The sequence below is a fragment of the Nicotiana attenuata genome, chromosome 12 (assembly GCF_001879085.1).
Source record: "Nicotiana attenuata strain UT chromosome 12, NIATTr2, whole genome shotgun sequence".
NCBI classification, from domain to species: Eukaryota; Viridiplantae; Streptophyta; class Magnoliopsida; order Solanales; family Solanaceae; genus Nicotiana; species Nicotiana attenuata.
This window is the reverse complement of record NC_032000.1, coordinates 32,627,521-32,649,073: the sequence shown is the minus strand read 5'-3', so window position 1 is coordinate 32,649,073 and position 21,553 is coordinate 32,627,521. Positions and strand designations below refer to the sequence as shown.

At 39.8% G+C, this 21,553-nt stretch overlaps 1 long non-coding RNA gene and 1 pseudogene across 1 annotated transcript; both read right to left on the bottom strand.

Annotated features, from left to right (window-relative positions):
- LOC109235533 lies at positions 16,112-18,327 on the bottom strand. Its single transcript, XR_002069400.1, has 2 exons — positions 18,246-18,327; positions 16,112-16,368 (listed from the first exon to the last, which is right to left on the bottom strand). It is a non-coding gene; the product is annotated as an uncharacterized LOC109235533 (long non-coding RNA).
- On the bottom strand, positions 18,384-20,845 carry LOC109235532 (annotated as a pseudogene).

Here is a 21,553-nt window from a genome sequence, read left to right as displayed (position 1 = left end):
TCCAAGCAGGAAAATAATAAAATGAGAGTCTTATTGGTGAAAACCCTCACGGGCACCGTAAGGCGATGCGACCTGAGAGAAATAAAAATGAGAGAGTCTTATTGGTAAAAACTCTCACGGCACCTTAAGGCGAAAGTGAGTTGAGAAGTGAACAGATGGGAGAGGTCTGTAGGTGAAAACCTTTTAGGGCACCGCAGGATGAACAAGGTTAAGGTTTGGGTGAAGCAATCAGGTTATGGAATTCTGGGGCAACAAAGTATGGAAATTGAAAGATGGTTGATTGGACGGGATAGGCCGATTAATCCAAAATGCATTTCATGATCAATGGTACCAGCTATTCCACTCAGATAAGTCTCTTTTCCTTTTTTTTAGCAAGTCGTCCGGTTGTGGATTTTCTTTATCCTTAACTCTCAAGGTCATTGCATTTCATTTCTTTTGGGGTTTTTGTTTCTCTAAGATGTTTCAATGTCAGTTTTGTTCAAAGCAAATGAGAAAGAATTTCAAAGTTCACTACCAGCTTCCAAAATGGCAAAGCACAGTGTGGCCAGAAAGTGTGATGTAAAGTGGGATACAAGGAATCACCGAAAGTTTCATCGGTAGAATGATTTGGTAATGTCATGGGAGATACAAAGGTTCAGATAAGAGGTCAGAGATGTAAAACAACATTATGGGCATAGAACACTCAGATCATCAAAGGTCGTGAGGTTTGAAAGTCAGTCAGAAAGTCAAGCAGTTTAGGGCCAGTTCGGGGAAGCGGGTCAAAGAAAAACACGGCAGCAGAGACATCTTCAGCAAGAATGCCATCAACTAACCACCATTTTAAACTGACAAGATTTTTCTTTGATTGAAACAAGGGCAAAAAATTTCATTTGAAACTCTCCGTAGGGGAAAGAGAAAGCACCAAAACAGGTTTGACCGTAAACTCTCAAGACCTTCCTGGAAAATGCGGTTTAGTTAAATTTCAAAACAATCATGAATAGCATAGAGGAATGTAAGTTGGTGTCAAAGTTTGCATGTTTAAGATAGGATTCAATTAGGATTTTTCAGGACCTTCCTGGATAATAGGATGTAGTTTAAGACCCTCTTAGATAACAGGACTTAGCAGAAGTAATACCTTTAGAAGATACAGCTTAGATCTATAATTGACGCTTAATTAAGAGTTGTCAGGAACTCCATGGATAATAGGACTTAGCTTTCAAATTCTTAATAATAGTTGGTAGAATGATTCAGTTTAACACTCACCTATGTGCCCAGCCACCAAACTGGGGCAGAAAATTTTCTTTGTTTTGTCTGTTTTGTTGAAGTCAGGAGCCCACCTAGAGAAGAGGGAGCACATTTCAAGTTCAGCAGTCAGGAGCCCGCCTGGAGAACAAGGGAGCACATTTCAAAGTCAGGAGTCAGGAGCCCGCCAGGAGCCCGCCTGGAGAACAAGGGAATACATTTCAAATTTAGCCGTCAGGAGCCCGCCTGGAGAACAAGGGAGTACAATTCAAGTTTTAGCTTTCAAATTCTTACTGATAGTTGGTAACATGATGTAGTTTACAATCACATATGTACCCAGCCAACAAACTGGGGCAGAAAATTTTCTTTGTTTTGTCTGCTTTGTTGAAGTCAGGAGCCCGCCTGGAGAACAAGGGAGCACATTTCAAGTCAGGAGCTCGCCTGGAGAACATGGGAATATATTTCAAGTCAACAGTCAGGAGCCCACCTGGAGAGCAGGGAATACATTTCAAGTCAGCAGTTAGGAGCCCACATGGAGAACAAAGGAGTATAATTCAAGTTTTAGCTTTTAAGTTCTTATTGATAATATGATTCGGTTAACACTCATATATGAGCCCAGCTAGCAAACAGGGTTAAAAAAATTTCTTTGTTTTTGTCTATTTTGTTGAAATCAAGCGCCCACCTGGAGAACAAGGGAATACATTTCAAGTTTTGGAAATCAGGCGCCCACCTGGATAACAAGGGAATACATTTCAAGTTTTGGAAATCAGGCGCCCACCTGGAGAACAAGGGAATACATTTCAAGTTTTGGAAATCAGGCGCTCACCTGGATAACAAGGGAATACATTTCAAGTTTTCGAAATCAGGCGCCCACATGGAGAACAAGGGAATACATTTCACGTTTTGGCAATCAGGCGCCCACCTGGATAACAAGGGAATACATTTCAAGTTTTTGCAATCAGGCGCCCACCTGGATAACAAGGGAATACATTTCTAGTTTTGGAAATCAGGCGCCCACCTGGATAACAAGGGAATACAATTCAAGTTTTGGCAATCAGGCGCCCACCTGGATAACAAGGGAATACATTTCGAGTTTTGGTAATCAGGCGTCCACCTGGAGAACAAGGAAATATAGTTCAAGTTTTATGCAATCAGGCGCCCACCTGGAGAACAAGGGAATACAGTTCAAGTTTTTGGTAGTCAGGCGCCCACTTGGAGAATAAGGGAATACAGTTCAAGTTTTTGGCGATCAGGCGCCCACCTGGAGAACAAGGGAATATAGTTCATGTTTTTGGCAATCAGGCGCCCACCTAGAGAACAAGGGAATACAATTCAAGTTTTGGTAATCAGGCGCCCACCTGGAGAATAAGGGAATACAATTCAAGGTTTGGTAATCAGGCGCCCACCTGGAGAATAAGGGAATACATTTCAAGTTCAGCAATCAGGTGCCCACCTGGAGAACAAGGGAATATAGTGCAAGTTTTTGGCAATCAGGCGCCCACCTGGAGAACAAGGGAATACAATTCAAGTTTTGGTAATCAGGCGCCCACCTGGAGAATAAGGGAATACATTTCAAGTTCAGCAATCAGGTGCCCACCTGGAGAACAAGGGAATACAGTTCAAGTTTCGGCTATCAGGCGCCCACCTGGAGAACAAGGGAATACAGTTCATGTTTTGGCAATTAGGCGCCCGCCTGGAGAACAAGGGAATACGGTTAAAGTTTCGGCAATTAGGCGCCCACCTGGAGAACAATGGAAGATAGTTCAAGTTTCGGCAATCAGGCGCCCACCTGGAGAACAAGGAAAGACAGTTCAAGTTTCGGCTATCAAGCGCCTACCGGGAGAACAAGGGAATACAGTTCAAGTTTTGGTAATCAGGCGCCCACCCAGAGAACAAGGGAATACAGTTCAAGTTTTGGCAATCAAGTGCCCACCTGGAGAACAAGGGAATACAGTTCAAGTTTCTGTAATCAACTGCCCACCTGGAGAACAAGGGAATACAGTTCAAGTTTCGGCAATCAGGCGCCAACCTGGAGAACAAGGGAATACAATTCAAGTTTTGGCAATCAGGCGCCCACCTGGATAACAAGGGAATACATTTCAAGTTTTGGAAATCAGGCGCCCACCTGGAGAACAAGGGAATACATTTCAAGTTTTGGAAATCAGGCGCTCACCTGGATAACAAGGGAATATATTTCAAGTTTTCGAAATCAGGCGCCCACATGGAGAACAAGGGAATACATTTCACGTTTTGGCAATCAGGCGCCCACCTGGAGAACAAGGGAATACAGTTCAAGTTTTGGCAATCAGGCGCCCACCTGGATAACAAGGGAATACATTTCAAGTTTTGGTAATCAGGCGCCCACTTGGAGAACAAGGGAATATAGTTCAAGTTTTTGGCGATCAGGCGCCCCCTGGAGAACAAGGGAATATAGTTCATGTTTTTGGCAGTCAGGTGCCCACCTAGAGAACAAGGGAATACAGTTTAAGTGTTTGGAAATCAGGCGCCCACCTGGAGAACAAGGGAATATAGTTCAAGTTTTTGGCAATCAGGCGCCTACCTGGAGAACAAAGGAATACAGTTCAAGTTTTGGCAATCAGGTGCCCACCTGGAGAACAAGGGAAAATGATTCAAGTTTCAAAGGAAGACAGTTCAAGTTTTGGCAATCAGGCACCCACCTGGAAAACAAGGGAATCCACTTCAGAATGCAATGCAATTCAAGTAAAAAATGAAGCTCGTGGCAAGAATGCGAGTCAACAGTCTGAGGTGATCAACAGAAGTTAGTCACAATCCATAATATAAAAAAAGAAGAAGAAAGAAGAAAGAAGGCAAGAAGTGAATCAAAATGCATAAGTTGATGAAAGATGTGAACTACTCAAGACATGGCTGAAATCACAAGCATGGTGTGTCCGATTTTGATCCGAAAAGCTAAAGAAGAACGAGCTAGCACCTGCAGCTAACAAGCGCCAAGTTTCAAATCTAAAGTCTGCATGAAGAACCACTCAAGGCTCAAGATCAAGCTTCAGAAGACTTGTAGATAGGAATTTTGTAACTCGTAGTTGACAGGCTTAGCTAGTCTTTTTCATCTCGGAACCTCGGCGGAACGGCACCTCGACTGGCTCTCCACCTCGGCGTACTCCATCATCTCACTCACTTTTGAACTACACGTGGCTTGATTCCTTTATAGCCAAGGATATGTAGGCAGCTCGGATACCAGGGCTCGGTCGCATTCCCCTTTACTCTTAGTTTGGTCTCTTTAAATAAGGGTCGGGCCAAAAAACCTGTCTAGTCGTTCTTTGTCTGAAAACTCTTCGCATTTCCAGTCAAAGAGGGGGAGGTGTAGACATGTGATTTTTGACCCTCCCCAAGATTTATTATATTTTAGCACGTAAATATTTAATTTAGGCCTAATATAGCTATTTCAACTCATTTTGACTCTTTTACTTTATTTTATTACAAGAAAAATGAAAATTAAAAAAAAAATTAGTTTATGTATTTTTCATAAATTTTATAAAAATACAAAAATAGTACCTTATTTTATCTTTATATAATTTTGAAAACACAAAAATAGTTTCATGTTTAGTTTAATTAAATAGGATTAGCTTTGGCATTGTGTAGTATTACTATCTTATTTTAAAAGGAGTCAATTAAGGTGTTAGACCACAATTTTAAGAGTTTTAGGACCCAACTCTTGGCCCAATACCCAATACCCATTAAGCCAACCCTAGGGACACTTCTAGACTCTTCTTTGGAACAAAAAATAAATAAAAAGACCTAAGGACTTAACACAAAAGACCTAGGGACTAATTGGCAAAATACACAAAAATACACCTAGACCTAGACCATACACCTACAAAAGCTAATGCTGAACACCTAAAAAAGAGGACAAAAGGATAGACTCGGAAAAAATCAGAGATCCGCCGAAATACACAAAAACACGACCCCTCCCCTCATCTTTTTCATGGAGAAAACCTAGACCCTAAGCAGCAAACTCAGTCACTTTCAAGACCCCAAACGACCCCATCAGACTCCTTCTTCATCATCTTATTCAAACAAAACGCAACAATCAGCCACAACCATCTTCTTCACACACCAAGAAGCAGCCATAGATAAACCTTAGGAGCTTGGACCTAGCATGGTTCGACCATGAACAACCGCACACCAAACGACCACAGTCCGTCTCCTCCAGACCTGCAAGCTTCAGAACACTGACCAGTCGACCACCAGCCACGCCGCTCATCTCCCTCTCGCCGAAAAACACTTACACACAGCCACACACACGCACAGAACGGGAAAGGGACGAACTCACTGAGTTTTTGTGAGCATGAGAGGCACGTGAATCTGGTTTCAAGCTTCGCTTGGTTTATTACAGATATCGTCCATTCAATCTGTTTTTCAATCGTGATTGAGGTAATGTCGGAGGCGAGGTTGTTCGTCGAGGTCTTCATACACGGTCCGCGAGATCCAAATGATTTGTTGTTGTACATTTGAGGTCTGACTTTTGCTCTGTTCCTCTAATCTCTTTAATCTTGCTGTCTGATCTTATAAATGGCCTGAATATTGAATTTAAATGTGTTATCTTTGTTGGTTGCCCAAAGTAGCTTGATGTCACGAGTATGATATTTTGGTAGTTTAGATATTATTTGGTTTTGACTTTGTGAAATTCAATCACTCAATCTGCTTAAACCATGAAGAGGAATGACTGTTGGGTTCTTCAAAATCAGTCAAAGATGAAATCATGTGTTGTAATGTTGGCAGACTTGGAATGAGGAGGGTATAGAGTTGAGATTGGCTATTGTTGTAAAAATGGCTATCTTCATGAATTGCTTAGATGTGATTAGTCTGGCGTTGATTTGTAAATTGTTTCAAATGGTTTCTCAAGTCAGTACTAATGCCCTTCCACAATAACCACTTGATACAGTTCTGACTCTATTTTCCATAACCCATGACTTTTGTAATAATCTCGAATTAGTTTTAGGAAAATTATGAACATTTATAGTTTGCTTTAGTTGAGTATAATTTTTAAAATAATTTGAGGTGTGCCCTGCCAAATAAAATCTCAAAATGCATGACCCTCGCTTAATTAATATTTTAATCCCTAGAATTCGAGGCGTGCCATTTAGTTGAATTTCCATGGCCCTCGCAAAGTTGAAAGTGCGTAGTTGCTTTAGGTGCGCTATTTAAAAATTACCTTCCTAAACTCGGGTGTGCATTTCATGTGACCCAAATCTAAATCTTAACAACGTTAAATAAAATGTGTCTCGGACTGCAGGTGCATTTCATGTGGCGTGATCCAAAGACGTGTTTTAGATAACGTTGAAATCTTTCTTAAAATAATTAAAAGCGGTTTTAAATTTAAAATGCACATAGGTTTAATAGATGTTCTAAAATCAGATAATTAAGTCGAATATAACAGTTGAGCGACCGTGCTAGAACCATGGAACTCGGGAATGCCTAACACCTTCTCCCGGGTTAACAGAATTTCTTACCCGGATTTCTGGTTCACGGACTGTTAAACAGAGTCATTCTTTTCCTCGATTCGGAATTTTAAACTGGTGACTTGGGACACCATAAATCTCCCTAGTGGCGACTCTGAATCTTTTAATAATAATCACGTTTCGATTATCCTTTAATTGAAAAAAAACTCTATTTATTATGCCCTTCCGGGGGTGTAGAAAAAAGAAGGTGTGACATCCACAACAATAGTATCGCCTACCGGGGTAGAAACATGAACAGGTAAAGCAAAAAACTCACGATTACCCAAATAGCGAGCAAAGTATGATGACACATAAGAGTAGGTGGAACCGGGATCAAATAACACAGAGGCATCTCTGTGGCAGACTGAAATAATACCTGAAATGACAGCATCAGAGGAAATGGCATCAGATCTGCCTGGCATAGCATAAAAGCGGGCCTGACCGCCCCCTGATCGACCTCCCCCTCTAGGGCGACCCCTGGCTAACTGATCCCCGCCCCTAGCTAGCTGGGCGGGTGGTGGTGGAGCAACTGGAGCTGAAGCTGATGACTGGACCCTCTGCTGGGATGAACTAGCAACACGGCGGGGACACTTCCTCCTTATATGTCCAAACTCCCCGCACTCATAGCAACTCCCCGGTGCTGGAGATGGGGACTGAAGGGAACCCCTCGCACCGGAGTGACCAGCAGATGAACTCGGCATAGAAGAGCCCTGAACAGGTGGAGCACGGGATGAGCTCTGAGCTGGAAGGGCACTAAGTGATGAATGGCCCTGGTGCAAACTGTGGGAACCATGACCTGATGAAGCTCCACGATAACCTGAGCGATCAGACTGTCCATGTTGGAACTGTCAGCCTCTGCCGTGCTGAAACTGGCCCCTCGAAGGAGCACCACTGTAGCTGCCAAATCCTCGAGGCCTCTTGGCCTCCCTCTCCTCTCACTCCTGGCAACGGACAGACTCAATCTCCCTAGCAATATCCACAACCTCCTCAAATGTGGCACCAGTGACCCTCTCCCTGGTCATGAGAATACGGAGCTGATATGTGAGGCCATCAACGAACCTCCTGATCCTCTCTCGATCTGTGGGAACCAACCAAATTGCATGTCGGGCTAACTCAGAGAATCGCATCTCGTACTGCATCATCATCATCTCCCCCTGACGCAGCTGCTCAAATTGCCTACGCAGCTCCTCTCGTCGCAACTGTGGTACATACTTCTCTAAAAAGAGAACAGAGAACTGCTGCCATGTAATGGTCTCTGCTCCAGCAGGCCTACGCCTCTCATACGCCTCCCACCAAGTGAAGGCAGCCCCAGAAAACTGGAAGGTGGTAAATGCCACACCACTGGTCTCTAGAATCCCTGTTGTACGAAGCATCATCTGGCACTTATCCAAAAATCCCTAGGCATCCTCGCCCTCTGCACTGCTGAATGTCGGAGGCTAGAGCCTACCAAACTTCTCAAGTCGTTGCTGCTCATCATCCGGCATCACTGGTACTACAAATTCCTGGGCTGGTGCAACCGGCTGGGCTGGAGGTGCCCCCGGTGTCTGGAGTCCCTGCACAACCTGATCAGGTGTGCGAGAAATGGGGATTTGAATACCTCCCCCAGTCTGTGAAGTAGCTGCGGCCGTAGTAGCTGAGACCGCCTGAGCCAAACCGGTACACACTAATAATATCTGGGCTAGAGACTCCTGAAGGCCTGGGATCACAATAGGCACAGCTGGTGCCTGAACTAGTGTTGCTGCATTGTGGACAACGGGGACCTGATCCTGAACTAGGGCAGGTGGTGGATCTGCAGATGCTGCCCCTGCTGCTCTGCCCCTACCGCGACCACGATCGCGTCCTCGGCCTCTGGTGGCCGCAACTGGTGGCACTAGTGGTCGTCAGCCCTGTCAAGTAGCGCATGTCCTAACCATCTGGGAGAGAATATAACAACAGTAGTATAGTACTCGGATCAACAAACTTGCACGATAAGAATTTCAAGAATGTGAAGTTTCCTAAAGGTTCTGCAGCCTCTCGAGGAAAAATACACACGTCTCCGTACCGATCCACGAGATTCTACTAAATCGGCTCATGACTCGCGAGACCTATGTAACCTAGGCTCTGATACCAACTTGTCACGACACCAAATACCGGTCGTGATGGCGCCTATCAAATTACTAGGCAAGTCAGACCAACTATCAAACCACAACCCATTTTCATCTAATGAATCAATTGCTAACACGGTTTAATTACCAATTACCATAATAAGTGTTTAAAATAGCAAGTAGATATACGGAAGTCAACAAAAAATGAAATACTACACATCCCACACTGATCTGGTGTCACGAGTCTAGAGCCTCCAATACAAGTTTGAACAGTCTACTACATGAATAGTCTAGAAATGCAGAAAAATAATAAGATAGAAGGGAGAAATCAAGGCTGCGGAAGCCAACAGCTACCTCAAAATCCCCGCTGAATGCTGGAAAACAGTTGAAAGCTCTCACTCGGCCATTCGGGCACCTGTATTTGCATACAAGGTGCAAGGATTAACGTGAGCACGCCAACTCGGTAAGTAACTAAAGTAAATAATGGACTGAAAGCAGTGACGAGCAGTTCAAAACATATATTCTAAAATCACTTCTGTCATAAGTTCATCATGTTCAGTTTAAAACTTTGAAATCAATTGCTTGACAATATGTCCGACATAGGCTTATTTATAAAAAGAGTTAAAATAGTAGAAATATCATAACAGGGCCCCTTGGGCAAGAAGTCACTCAAAATATAGCCCCTCAAACAGCCTCTCAGTCACATGTGACTCAACTCTGGTCACACAATACTCATTATCAGCACTCGGCTCAGTATTAACTCATAATAATAAAAATCATAATAACCGTTGCGACGCGTATCCCGATCCGTATATTTATAGTGGACTACGCTTACTAGGGGTGTGCAGACTCCGAAGGGGCTCCTAAAGCCCAAGCGTCATATCGTTGCGGTGCAGCCCGATATATAACGCTACGACGTACAGCCCGATCCATATAGGTATCGCTGCGGCATGCAGCCCGATCCATAGTATATATACATATAATATCCTCACCATAAGGTTCTCAACCTCTCTCAGCCATTAGCCTCACAGCCTCTCGGGCATCACAATAGAAATTAGGGAACTCAGTCCAAAACGGTCCTCACAATAGGAGGAGAATGATAAAAACCTATTTTAAACATTTAACAGGTAAAACATGACTGAGGATATTCTTTTTAATAAGTAACGTGAGGAAAAAAACAATTAAAAATGCCCCTACGGGTTTTCTACAGATCGGCACAAGGCCATAAACATGGCGTAAAGCCCATAATATAGTATAAGGATCCAAAATACAGAATAATATAACATTTCCAAATAATATACGCGACTCAATAGTCGCTACGGGACGGACCAAGTCACAATCCCCTACCGGTGCACGCCCACACGATCGTCACCTAGTATGTGCGTCACCGAATTTATCAAATCAAGTCAAATACCGGGGTTTATACCCTCCGTTCCAAATTTACAATGGTTACTTACCTCAAACCGGTGAAAATACTACTCCACGACGCCTTTGCCTCTCGAATCGGCCTCTACTTGCGTCGAATCTAGTCAAAATCAGAGTGAATACGTCACAATATGCTAAGGGAACAAAGCCCAAGCAAAAACAATCGAAAACCAAAAATCCTAAAATTAGCAAAACCCGATCCCTAGGCCCACTTCTCGAAACTCAGAAATGTTTACATCAACGGGTTCCTTATCACCCCACGAGTCTATGCATATAAAGAACACCAAAATCGGAGTCTAAATGACCCCTCAAATCCCAAATCAAAAATCCAAAATTCTAAGCCCTAGTTCTTCTATTTTTGTTCACGTTTCCATGAATTTCTAGATAGATTTCACAATTAGGTCCGAAATTCTTACCTCCAACTGCTTCCCCTTGAATCCCTCTTCAATCTCCTTCAAAAATCTCTCAAAATGAGCAGCTATGGGTAAAAATAGACCCAAAATCGCGACTAAAATGACTTAAAATATTCTGTCCAGTTCTGCTATTCCTTCATCGCGATCGCGAAGCACAAATTTTAAATTCCCAAAAAATAACACTATGTGAATGCGACATGGGCCCTGCGAATGCGATGCTCTCGCTTCTCACACCTACGCGAACACGAACCCTCAAACGCGATCGCAAAGAACAATTCCTCTTGGACCCTTCTTACCCCATTCCTTATACGCGATCGCGGACAACTCCATGCGATCGCGATATACCCTACGCGATCGCGAAGGGTAATTCTCTGCAACAGCTGAAACTTCAAAATCTCCAATCTTTTAAGGCACAAAATGGTCCGTTTGACCATCCGAAACTCACCCGAGGCCCACGGACCTCAACCAAAGGCAGCAACACATCTTAAATCCTTATTCAAACTTGTTCCAATCATCAAAATGCCTCAAGCAACATCAAATTACCCAACACACATCGAATTAAAGCCTAAGTTTCTAAAAATCTTCCGAAATACGCTTTCGATAAAAAATCCAACAAAATCACGTCCGAATGATCTGAAATTATGCACACACATCCCAAATGACACAACAAAGCTGCTGCAACTCTCAGAATTCCATTTCGACCCCCGGATCAAAATCTCACCTACCAGCCGGAAATCGCCAAAATATCAACTTCGTCAATTCAAGCCTAATTCTACTCCGAACCTCCAAAATCCATTCTGATCACACTCCTAAGTCACAAATCACCTCTCGAAGCTAACCGGACCATCGAAACTCATATCCGAGCCCTCTAACTCATAAGTCAATATCCGGTTGACTTTTCCAACTTAAGCCTTCTTAAAAGAGACTAAGTGTCTCAAACCTTATCAAAATTATTCCGGATTCAATCCGACTAACCCGATACCTCAAAACACAGATGAACAAAGCAAATAGGAGCAGAAATGGGGAAAACGGGCCGGTAACTCATGAGACGACCGGCCGGGTCATCACAGGAACTTGGCCCCAATTTTCACATGGACACATAAAATTTGGCTCTTTTCTATTAGGCACGCGAACATCCTCCCATGTGTGACAATTAAACATAGACTGTTGACCTGTAATATAGCGTGAACTTTAACAAAATAGGCGCGTGAAGGTTGATTTTTTGCTGACTTGGAGAATTTCAACGTTAAAAATGCGGATTCTTTATAATCGTTTTCCCTAACCCGTAAATCTACCATATTTTCCCTAAAAAAATTCTAGGTCGTCTCTAACATAGGAAATCAAAGATTTTCTCAATATCTTTCTCTTGTTTCATACCAGTAACTGAAGGCTCAAACAAGTAATGATTTTCTTCTGTTTCTTTCTTCCTTTTCTCTTTATTATTTTGTGACTCGATGTAATTGGCAGTGGATTGGTTTGGTTCAATTTCGCAAAGGATAATAAATTTGCATAATGGACCGATTATTTGTCACTGTGGGATCAATGCTCTATTGATCATGGTAAGAGAGAACCCAGGTCATTGATTTTATCGCTGTAGAATTGACGAAGTAAGCACATGAATTTATCTTCATTGTTGAATTGTTCTTCATTATTTGCTGGTTTTACAAATTCTTTCTTTTTTTGGTCTTTTTTTCACATGAGAAGGATGGATGCAAATCTTTTATGTGGTATGAACCTTAATTTCCAGATCAAGCTACAAGGGTGATATGGGAGTAGTTGAAGAAGATCAAAAATAATGATGCAACTGAACTTAATGCTAAAAGGTGAAAAAAAATATTTCTTGGTGTTAGTTATGATATTTATATTGTGGGTTTGGAATAGTATTACTGGTTGATCGTATTGGCTACAATAACAACACATTGTATTCAGTATCACTGGTTGTAATTGGAATGGTGTCACTGTTGTAATTGGAACATAAAGTGTACCAAAATTTTGGACTATGTATTCAATCAATGATAATGGTATTTTGGGTCTATTTTACATGGCTTATACTATATTTGCCTGTTGCAAGATTTGTATAAATGTTGTTGATAAATGATGCCAATACAAAACCAAAATACAAATATATGAAGGTTGATATGTATAAGACCAATCTCATAAAGAGCTTCAAAATAGGTTGTTCATGATGCCAATATAAGTCCAAAATACAAGAGCTAAAGCACATGATGTCCTTGAAGCCAATATAAGAACTAAACCAAAGGCTAATCATGTAGCCACCAATACAATACAAAAAAAAGTTTTTATTCAAGAAGTCATTACTACATATCCAAATACTTAACTAAATAAGCACCTAAACCATATTAAACAATGAAGTCACTTGGTTCCACTCCTTTGGCTTGACAGAAAAGATAAGGATGTGTCTTCTTGACTGGAAGTCTTTGTAGTCCTTGATGTACTTATCCGCTAGAGTTGGTTAGTTGTTACTGCTTGTCTGCCATTCCATTTTAGAATATGCGGTTTAAATCTAATATCTATATTGGTTTCAGTTGTATTCTTCAGAGATCTCCCATGTGATATCACTCTTTCAGATGGATTACTAGACTGAAAAATATCATATATTAGTCACAGTTAATATAAAATATAAAATAAAATTTGCTTCAAATTATTGTTTCGTATATTCAGAACAGTTGCTCCACCCACAGTGTTTGTATATATCCCAAATCCTGCAGGTCTCAGCCTCTTTTGTCTAATGTTAGTGGATTTGCCTTCTTGACTGGTTTTAGATCCTCTTCCTCTAGAAGTAGTTGTTTGGAGTGCTCCATTTCTTAAGCCAATACCTCTCCCTCTTCTCATTTCCCTGCCTACACCAGTTGGTTGTGTTGGATTACATTTGATGACAACAGTTGCATCATCACAAATTGACAATGGAGCAGGTTGTCTTTGTATTCTTGGCTGAGTTGGCTGCCCTATAGCAGGGTGCAATCGTAAAACACTTTAGACTTAATTGAATCATATATTATCTCTATTTGCAGGCTCTCTTATTGTGTCCTACGTGATGACATTTTGCACATGTCATCTTCACCCCTTTCTTGGACAGCCATACTTTGCATTTTTGGGCTCATACTTTGCCTTTCTCCTATATTTTTTTGGTATACCTGGCATTGATTTTGGCTTTGGAGGCTCAATAACTAGATTGTTAGATTCTGGCCACATCTTCATATTGGGCCTAGGTTGAAGAAAATACTTGTAAGCCTTTAGGATTGTTTCTTTTCTATACCAAAATTCAACATGTTCTGGCTCTTGTTTTAAGTGATAGTATGAACAATCAGCATGTTAACATGGTATTCCCCTCAACATCTAGGATCTACAAGTACAAGTCTTTGCCACTATATTAACAATAAACCTCTTATCACCTTCTCCAATCTCAAAACCATCATGTACATTATATCTTACTTTACATCTCCTAGACAATTTCTTGTTCTCCTCTAAAATCATCCTTACTATTGGTGAAATGTCACTTATCCAAGTCTCCGCAAAGTTCCTCATATCATTATTTCTATTCATTTATTGTGTCTGATTTCCTCCAACATCGTTATAATTGACTTATGTCTAGGTCCACTATCCAAGAGTTAAGAATTTCACATATATTGTTCTTAACAACATCACATTTAGAAAACTCACTAAAGTTAGCCTTGCACCAATATTCTTTATTGTACTTCAATAAGTCTTCACACAGTTTAAGACCACCTAGTAAACCCAAAGCATATAACTCTTCCTTGAACTTTACCTCATATGTTGATTTGGCACATCTCCAGAATTGGTTTTTCTTTCTTCACCTCTCCAATTTTGAGCCCAATTGGACCAAGTATGTCTTGTACACATTTTGTATTTAGCAAATGATAGTAACTCTGCAACTATTGGGACAATTCCCTTCAATAATAAGTAAAAACATGCCTAACAATGAATAAACCAGGAATAAATGAAGTAAAACAACAATTTGAAATAGAAATACACTATCTTTTGCATTTCTGATATCATTGTTAATCCAATTCCATTTTCCATATCCAAATGTAATTTCAGCAAGTTGATAAACCATATCCAAGAATGCTTGGTCTCTTGGTCCACCACCACCCATGCTATGGGAAACATAGGTTGATTTTCATTCTTTCCAATTGCCACTAATTATACCTTTGCATGCTCCTTTTAAAAAGCAGTCATCAAATCCAATAATCTTCCTACATCCTTCTACTATCCCTTCTTCAAAGCATCAAAACAGATGTACAAATATACAAATAAATTCTTTCCAGGTACAATATGTGTATCTATTCTGAGCCAGCAAGTGCTCCCAGGATTAGTCTCCTTGATAATATCAGCATAATCGCACAATCTTGCAAATTCCATCTTCCAGCTCCCCCTAAACTCTTTTATAACCCTACATTTAACCCTATAACAAATAGTTTTTTCAACATACAAACGAATCTTGTCTCTGATAGGATCTTGTAACTCCCACAGTTTTATATCAGATATAGATATATTTTTTTTCCTAAATTTGTATGCAATATATTTAGATGTGCATAACCTATTCTTGGTGTACTTATTGCATTTGTGCTGTGGATGGTACCTATTTATAATGAAGTCATCAGAATCTCTGTCTTTGCTTGCATACAGTGTTCATTTGCATATGTCAATTCTGCACTTCACAAGCACTTTATGGTTCTCATTTGGTTTTAATTTCAGCTGCACCTTGTACTCAATAGCATAATTGGTCGTTTCCTTCCTAAACTCTATAGCATTTTCAAATACCATCCCAAGTTCAAAAACAGTAACATGTCTAACCTTTTTGCTTCTCCTTCTAGTTGGTAAATCAACACTCCTTTCAGCTTCAACATCTAACTCATCCTCAGAATTATCACTTCCTAGGTCTAAACTACCAAGATAGTCCTCATCCCCACCTAAGTTCCCTGCATATTTGTCTCTCTTATTTATGCCAATGTCTTCAAACCCTTTATCTAGCCCAGCTTCTCCTATTGGTACTTCATGTGTTGTAGTAGATTTTTTTTCTATTTTTTTCTGTTGTTTTTTACTCCTTCTTTCATTTCTTAGTTCTCTTAACTCTTCATCAACCTCACTATCATCAATATCAGGTATGGCATCCAATTCAGACTCACTACTATCCAGATCTGATAGAAGATCAAGATATGTTGTATCTTCAATCCCATCTAAGTCTTCAAAAACTATAGCAACTTCTAGTGTCAAGACCTCTATTGTTGGGGCCCCTTCAACCACACTTAGGTTATCTTCAGCAGGTACTTTTGTACTTATATTGTTTGACCCAACATGTGCTGCCTTAGACCTAATACTAATAATTGAAAAGTTTGGTCCATACGGTCCACATTAGAACCACATGGGACCACCCCTTCCACTGCAAAGGATCATAATAACATGCTCATAAATAAGTTCAAATACTGTAAAGGTTTAAAAGGAGAGACAATATTATAAAGTTGAGGGTCTTTTTCCAACAAAACAAAGTCTTTTGTCTCTTGGTTCAAAACATTGAAACCACCAACAGTATTGTACGCATGATCTTTAGAATAAAACTGCAATTCAACCAACAGAAAGTGATCTTCTTCACTACCGTTGATTTCCACGTCTCATTCATCTACGTATTTTGGCTTGGCTTCATTGGTAAAAGTACCACCATGGTGAAATCAGCTTGAATAAATTCACTAGACATGAGAAAGATTTTCACTGCAAAACAAAATAAAAGGACAAAATACCAAGCTCAGATTCTATCAATCAGACAAAAAATCCTAGTTTTTTAAGGAAAATTTCAAATTCACCACTATAACTAAAATAATCATAATTATAAACAATATACAAGCTTACATGTACTTAAAAACATTGATTATTCCTGAAAATTAGTAGCTCATTAACATGGGCTTCTAGATTGTATACATGTAACTGACCCCTCAAGAAATATCTCACGTAATAGTCGGCTAAACAATGAAATACACTAGTAAGGATGGAAGAAAATTAAAATGGAAGAAAATTAAAATAGAACAATAATCGACCTACATTTTTTAGGGTTTTATGGTGGGATCGTATAGAAGACAGGGAGATGGGTTAATAATCGAGTTTGATTTAGCATAAAAATGAAGTGAGAAAATTTGTTTTAAGGCAAATACAGCTTATCTGGACTACTTAGACACGTGGAGGATTTTTATTAGCTAAATATTACACATCAGTCACGTTTACATACACGCTTCTAAATTTTAATACAGGATATCAGGTCTGTGTTTAATTGGCACACATGGAAGGATGTTTGCGTGCCTGATAGGAAAGCGCCAAACTTTACGTGTCCGTGTGAAAATCGGTGCCAAGTTGCGATGCATGTCTATGTATTTGGCCTTTTTTTTAGTTTTTCATCCGGTGCCTACCCGCATTGGAACCCGAGTATATTCAAATTCGCACCGCGTAAGACCACATACAGGGGAAAGCACTCCCTAGCAAAGATTTTTCCATACCCAAGGCTCGAACCCGAAATCTCTAGTTAAGGGAAAAGCAACCTTATCCGCTAAGGCTGCCAATGAAGCAAAAATTGCTTTTCTCACATGCTCATTTAAGCTTTAGCTTATGTTCCATCTACTCCATAACAATCAATCTTACTACGTGACCCTTTCTTAAGGGGTAACAGTTCTACAGCTGTTCTTTTTTCATTTTGCTCCCTTGGAATGTATCCACTTAAAAAGTAGCTATCAACAACTTTCCTTCCAATCCATTGGGGGGAGGAATTTACCTTCATACTTTTCATCCCAACTGCATTTCAACATGCATCTCTTCACGCTCAACAAAAGTAAATTCAATAAGATAAATTGAATATAAAAAGAGCAGGTTGTTGGAGAAAGGTTGTTGCTCCTTTTTGCATCCTAGTATCCTCCCAACAATAGTAGAAGCGCAAGCAAACAGCAACAACTACAATAAACACAACGTAATCCCATAAATGGGGTATAGAACTTACCCCTACCTTATAAATATAGAGAGACTATTTCCGATAGACCCTCGGCTCAATGAACAATAGAGATAAGATAAAGCAATCAAGTAGCAAACAATGGTGACACCAATGTAATATAGTGACGAGCGCGAATGACACAGCATGTAATAATAAAGAACCATGACTAAGATAATACAAAAATAGTCCTAGTACTACTGGTAAGCACACTACTAACTGTCAGCTTACAACCCTAATCCTCGAACTCCACACCTTCCTATCGTGGGTATATCCTCGATAAGATAAATTAATAACACGTCCTGCCTAATAAGCTCTCCCCAATACTTCTTAGGCCTACCCCTTCCGTTCCTCAGACCCACCATGAACAGCCCCTCACACCTCCTGACCGGTGCATCTATGTCTCTCCTCTTCACATGCCCGAACCATCTCAACCTTGATTCCCACAATAGTAGAAGCAAGCAAACTGTAGTAATAGCACAGACACAGCAGTATCCTACCAACATTAGTAGAAGCAAGCAAACGGTAAAAAGTCAGAACATTCAATTTTCCAGTTGTCAAGGCAACAGGAAAAAATGGAATGCATTGTCAATAATTCATAAAATTCTGTAATTTTCACCTAAGAAAGTCGCAGGCAGGCCGCGAAATTAATGACAAAAGGAAAGTCTTTCGCTGAAATTAATCAGACTCACAACTGAAATGCAGTTGAATGGAGCTGGACACATTCGTTTAAAGAGCATATTTGCTACTTCTGCAAAATTAAGGTTGAAATTTACAAAATAAATAACTCATTACATGGACAAGTAACACATTCTATCCGACCGAAAAATAATCACCAGAACAAAGCAGAAATCTTAAATGCAGCCAAAAGCTGGTAAAACAAACAGGAGAGGGAGAACTACAGCCAACTAAGATGATCTGCAGAATGCACAGGATCTGATAGCAAATACATCTCCTTTTAGTGTTTAGGCTACAGAGTTGAAGTTCTAGATTTTCTCATCTTTTCATCTTGTGAAGCAGTATGTGGTAACGAGGAAGATGAAATCGCGGCATGGTAAGACGAAGATGCTAGCTGAGCAAATGCTGGAACAGCACCACCTGTACGGTTTCAACCGTGGAAAGCATGCCAAATGGAACAAAATAAAGGAATAGAGCCAAGGTATCCAAACTCACAGTCTAGATAAAATAATAGGTAACAAAAACGAGTTTTTGTTCCACTGGAGGGAACTTCTTGGATCTCCCTCCTATCGAAGAAACCAACACAAAGGTACAAGCAGACAAAAAATGAAAGTGGAATCCAAGGTTTTCTTTGTCAAAATTCAAATTTCCATTATCATCTCATCCTAGTCCAACCAATACGATATGAATAAGGTTCAAATCGTCAAAGGATTTCATGAGACAGATCTAGCTGAGGATTGCCATAATTCAAATTAGTTACAGGAGCAAAGGAAGAAAAAAGGATCATTTCTGCTGCTCCTTGGCATATCCTCTTCATCCTTTCTAAGAACAAACTGATTCCAAAAAATAAATACTACTCCCTCTGTTTCAATTTAGATGACACACTAATATGTTCAGCTTAGGTTCATCTGATATTCTGATTAATGGAATATTTAGAGTCGTTGTAATGAAAGCTTTTCTACTTTATTGGTGCTTTCAGTTTTACATAAGAGAATTAACCATCTTACCAATCTGCCAACACTAAAACCTACAATTTTCTTCATGTTCTTAGCTTGATGTACTCACCATGAACAATATAACTTGCTCTCATTTTATGCCGATCCGAAGGCAACGAAAGCCCTAAAATTGTCCTCCATCAATGCTACTAAGTACTCTCTTCTAATTATTCAAATATAATGAACATATTAAAGTGAATAGGCTATTTCACAGAAGGCTTTAAAACTCTGTAATAGAATAGACAATCATAAAGGTTTGAAAAAGTTCAAACCTGCTAGCCCTGCACATGCAGATGAGAAAACTATCACAGGAGGGGCCTGCATAAACAAAAAGAAAAAGTGAAAATATAGCAGGTAAACCACCAATATAAAAGTGAGAGAGACAGACAGCTAAAGAATAGGAACGAGTGAATCAAATCCCTTTTTGTCTGATAAGGGAGTAAATCTATCATGTTTTTACTTTACATGTTCTATACTTTTGTCATGTATGTAAATATACTTTACTATAGTGTAAAACACTTATGACTCAAGGTTGTGTTTGATGATAGAATTCAGAAAATTGGCACATTAGTATAGTGCTTTAAAATTTTGCCGTAGCAATGAATGCTAGCACCTATAAGCTTTCAGATACATCATTAGAAGTTTCTTCTGGGTCTCCTTAAACACTCACATATTACAGCATAAGGAAGTAGGAAAAAAGAATAACTTACACCAACAAGGAAATGCAACCACATAGGTCCTTTATCCACCTTCTAACGATCGGCATCACTGCAAGCAGAAGAATGAGATATAAACAGGACTTGTCGGTTAAGATTAACATGATCGTCATACAAGCAACATTGTCACCTCACTGTGGATTCCAGATGCACAAAACACGAGTATAGTACTTGGACAAAAGTTAGCCCTCACAGATGAAGATATCAGTATCTTTTACTCATTTATTTCCACAAAGAATTCAAATTCAAAACGATTGATAGTATGCCGGACCAATACCCAGATGGGTGGAGTTATTTCATGTTACAGCATGGTTTGGTTGTCACATGAAGCAGAGCATACAACAACAACAACTAAGTCTTAGTATCAAGCTACTCGGAGAGACGGAGACAGCCATATGAATCCCCGGTATCCATTTGCTCCATATAGAGAAAATTATAATCAACATAGAGCATTTAACCTCAGAAAAAAAAGTATATAAGTGACACGGAAAACCGGTTAACAAGAAGAATCGCAAATGTTAACCAAATACAGAAAGTAAGGATGGTCAAAACACAGGTTCATACCATGGTTGAACCCATAGAATGCACTTGTAGTCCCACCAACCGCAGAACCAATCTGAACCATTAAGTAGGTAGTTAAGTAGCGGGGAAAGAGCGATGAATTAGGACAAGCAGATTCAGAGACAAAACAGACGATTTATGCAATACATTTCCTATTGGCGATTTCAAACGGGGATTTCAGATTTACATTTAACACATTGAAACTCCTATTCTTCTTTTGTCCCTGTAAATCTTATATGGTTAAACAAAAATGTGTATATTAAAACTAGTAGCAGTATGATGTAGCATATAGTCAATGGGTTCAACAGATCTCAATATTTTCAATATGGAAAATATATATAGATATAAGAAAATTACTATTTTTTTTTAAATAAAAAAATGAACTTATAATTCCAAATGTGCAATGGGTACGCAATCGTAAAAATTAAAGGTTGAACCCGTAAAATTTATATTCTGGATTCATCACTTCTTAATAGTGCACCCATCATAAATAGTGCACCCATAAAAATCAAAGAAATCATTATATTGACCATGAAAGTTTTTTATATGTATAAATTGTAAGGAGTAACTCTTTGTAACTTTCCAAGGTAAACCGCTAAAGAGATACTATAAATCACCCAGAAGAAAATACAAGCAACACCTTTACCTTGGTCTCTAGCAGACCAGGCATCTGAAAGCTAAAGAGAAAATTTGTATAAGTATTCTTCGGTGAAATTTTTTTTAAAAAAAAGAACAAATTACCGTCAAAATCGACAACAATAGTTGAATAGCCCCATTAGCCAACCTCGAGATAGAGAGTGCATGGGGTGAAATGATTAACTTAAGACCGTCCTGGCACTTAGGTGTTGAACAAAAGGGATGTACACTAGAACAACTTTAAGCCACTTAGAGAGCAAATTTCCAAAAAGCCCGAAGCAGGACGGAGCACCTCAAGAATTGCAGATCAAATGCTAGGAGAGGTAACATCTATCTGATGG